Here is a 3,704-nt window from a genome sequence, read left to right as displayed (position 1 = left end):
CTGCACAGTGGACCCACTGCATCGGGGCTGGCATTTCTAAGGCTCAAGATCTTTATGAGTTAATTGCCTTCCAAAAAGCGCATGAGGGTGCCTGTCTCACCACACATCTACGAGCATCGACTGTTCTCTTTTTAGGTAGTCTTTCCTAACTGCATGAGCCTGAAATTATATTTCACTGTCTTCTGGAGACACAGAGCCCTGGCCTGTGGCCCCTTGTTTCCCAGCAGGGTGATAATCCAACTACGTTCAGGGGGCTTCCAGCAAACCTCCTGATGAAGGGTGGCCTGTGGCAGAGTAGCCCTAGGCAGAGAGTCAAAGGAGCCAGGTTCCCCTCCCAAGTCTGTGCTTACTCACTGTGTGACCTGGGTGTATTATATTGCCCTCTCTGGGCCTTTGTTTCTCAATCTACTCTGCTAATGCCTCCCAGCTGGTCTCCCTGTCTCCAGTTTATTTAGTTCCCAGAACAGTGCATGGCCCTTGATACGTGCACAGCAAATATTGGTTGAAGACTAAACTGCCACAGCAACCTTTTTAAAGGAAAACTTTTGCCACATCATTATGCTGCCTCCAACCTTTGCTCAAGCTTCCTAAGATTCTATTTCCTTATTTGTCCTTCTTATGAATTTCTGTTTCTACTTAGGATATGAAAAGACAAAAGAGAAAAAAGGAGAAAAAAAAACAACTAATCTACAGAATCATAACTTTTCTCAAGCCTGTCGGGGAACTGGGGCTTCGAGGCACCCAGGGGGACTGAAATCCACAGGATGGCAAGACCCTTGAGAAGAGACAGACCCCACAAATGGTCGCCCCGTGGTAGAACCCCAGGGGGAGAGGTGTCTGGACCCAACAGCTAACACTGTTGAATTCTTACGGGCTGAATGTGGACCCACATGACAGCTTAGCATTCCTGGAGCCCCAGACACAAGGGGAGTGGACATTCACTCATACGCGACTTCCCACGGTGCTCAGGAGAAAGACGGACACAGGACGAGGATCTGGAAGGGCACCGCCCAATGGCACACGGGTATGAAAACCCTCCCGCTTCCCAGAGCTTTCTCTCATATGAAGCACAAGCCTTTGACAGCCCAGTGAGGCAGGAACCTGTCACCCCCCGGCCCAGCAAAGATCTTCTGCCTCTGGGGGAGGGGCAGAGCAAGGGCCATTTTCCCATGAAGGGATGAAGGGGTAGGAAGCCTTCGCCATGGTCCCTAGCAAAGATGAGCTGCTGCTGAGAGTGGAGTAGAAGCCAGCTGCCTGGCCCTGGGAAGGGACAGGAAACCTGCATGGGCCCAGGATCCTGAACTGATACGAGGCAGAAGATGAATGTTCATGGGTAGACAGGCGTGGCTGGATCCAGGTGCCTAAACAATGTCGTCAAGCTCTGGTCCCTCCGGCTTCATCTCTAGGTTCTGCTTACTTCCGTGCCCCTCTTCTCCCAGAGACCCCGAAGCTCCCAGGCTGATCTCACAGTTCCCAGTCCACAGGAAGAGACATCTCTTCCCCATCATTGTGACAAAAATGCTGGGAATTAAGTCTCATTGACACAGTTCCTCTCCTGGGAGTAGACCCAGAAAGCCCCCTGCCCTTCCCACACTCAGCCCATAAGAGGGGCCTTCTTGGTCCCCAGTGAGGCCAATTCCAGCCTGGCTGCAGGATTACAGGGGCGCCAAGCTGTCCCTGCTGATGGATTTTCCCTGCACTCCGCTGTGCTCATCATGATTTCCCCTGCGCATCCCTGAGCTGCCCTGCGCTGGGTAAGGCTGGTCCAGGGGGACGCGATGCTCCTTCATTGCTGACACTCGCCTCCATAAACACTCTCTAAATGGGACAGTCACCGTTTCCAGGCCACTTTCTGAACAAGGATAGAAGGGCTTCAGTCTGGGTGAGGGGGTGCCAACCGGCAAACCTGGAGGTTTCAGCCAATCCCAGCGGTGTGGTTGATGCAAATAGGAAGGCAAGCACGGCATCTCTCTGAGCCTCAGCCTCCTCGTCTCTAAAATGGGATCAATAATAGTGTTTCCCTCACGAGGCTGTGGGGGATCCCAGAGATGATGCCCGTGGAGAGTCTGGCCCAGGGCTGGCACACACGGCGGGTGATGGCTGTTAGCATCATCATCTGACGTCCACGGGGCTGCTGGATTCCCGTCCATCCCTCATCCTCAGTGGTTTTCCCAGAGGTAGTGGCCTGTCCACCCCGAGGACGAAAGGCAGAATCAGGACTAACATCAGAGAGACAATGGATTAGACTGAAGCCACGGTCCCTGCAGTCTGACGCCACCCTGGTGTTTTGGGGAATACCAGGGGTTCCAGAATATGCCCCTGTGCTCTGACCACAGTCCAGTCACAAGTCCCGGCCCAGGGAGCCCCCGTTCGGGATCAGAGGATTGGGCCGCGATCCTCTCACAGGATGAGACACTGCTCCTCAGGGTCCTGGTCCGAGTCCCGCGGGTTCAGGAGGTAAAACCCCTTTGTCGGCTGGGCCTCCAGGGCAGGGCGCAGGGTCAGGGGCTCTCACATCCCGGTCTCTGGGCGGCCCGGTGGGGGTGACGATGCCGGATTACAGATGAGGACACAGCCCCCAAAGGGGTCCGGGAGGTGCCAGCGGCCCCTCAGACACGGCCCCAAATACAAGCCGGTCCCCACGGAGCCCAAGAGACCTTCAACGTCCAAAGGAGTGGAGAGGCCCTCAGGGGCATTTCAGGCCGCAGGGGAGGCTGGGAAACGGGAGAAGGAGAAGGTCAGAGGGCGGTGGTCAGCGGGAGGAAGCACAGGGGCCTTAGGGGCCCCGCCCGGTGAGTGGGCGGGGCCATCACGGTGTGTGGGCGGAGCCAGCGGGCTGTGGGTGGGATCAGCAGGCTGTGGGCGGGGTCATCACTGTATGTGGGCGGAGCCAGCGGGCTGTGGGCGGGGCCATCCTGGTGCACGGGCAGAAGCAGGCCCTTCGGTGAAGTAATTGTTTCAGAGACAGGAAATGGGGTCGCAGCGTCCAGTCCGCTCAGAGCCGCGGAGGACCCAGGCTGGCTGGAAGCAGGTGGGGCTCAGAAGGGGCCCGGGGCCTCCGTCCGCAGATCCACCGCCAGCTCCCCAGCCTCGAGGCCTCTGCTCCCGTGTCCCCTCCGCCCGGCTGTGTCCCTGGTGCAAGGCGGGCCCACGGCGGGCCCACGGCGGGCACCTGGGATGTTTGGAGAAGGAGGGGGCAGGAATGACCAGTTCAGCTTTGGGGGCGTGATGAAGGAGGGGGTGTTTCTCAGGGCTTCCTAGGGCTTTTCTGGAACAGGAAAGCCCAGGAGGAGCGGGCTCGGGGGTCGACAGTGAGCGCTGGGGCCCCGGGCCGGGTCGGCAGGAGCTGGCTTCTCCCTCCGCCTCGGGGGCTCCGGCCGTGGCCTCACACAGCGGGTACCGCAAATGCCTCTCTGACGCTGTCCTAGTCTAGCCGTAGTTTGCGAAGTTCTTCTTTTCCCTCCTCTGGAGGCTGCTTAAGAACCAAGTTCACCAGATGCCCAGAGAAGGAAAGGCAAGGCAAGGAAAGAAGCTAATTTTATATATCTGCATCTAGATCGAGATTTTTAAAAATTTCAAACGTAGGGGAACATAAGGACAGGCCTGGAGCCGGGACAGCCTCCAGAGGGGCCAGCTTGGCTCTTTCCTGCAGCATTCCTGTCTGGAGGCACCAGCCCCTCCCAGGCTCTCATCCTCCTTTCTCG

The sequence above is a fragment of the Equus quagga genome, chromosome 5 (assembly GCF_021613505.1).
Source record: "Equus quagga isolate Etosha38 chromosome 5, UCLA_HA_Equagga_1.0, whole genome shotgun sequence".
Classification (NCBI taxonomy): domain Eukaryota; kingdom Metazoa; phylum Chordata; class Mammalia; order Perissodactyla; family Equidae; genus Equus; species Equus quagga.
Note: the sequence above shows the minus strand (reverse complement) of the source record.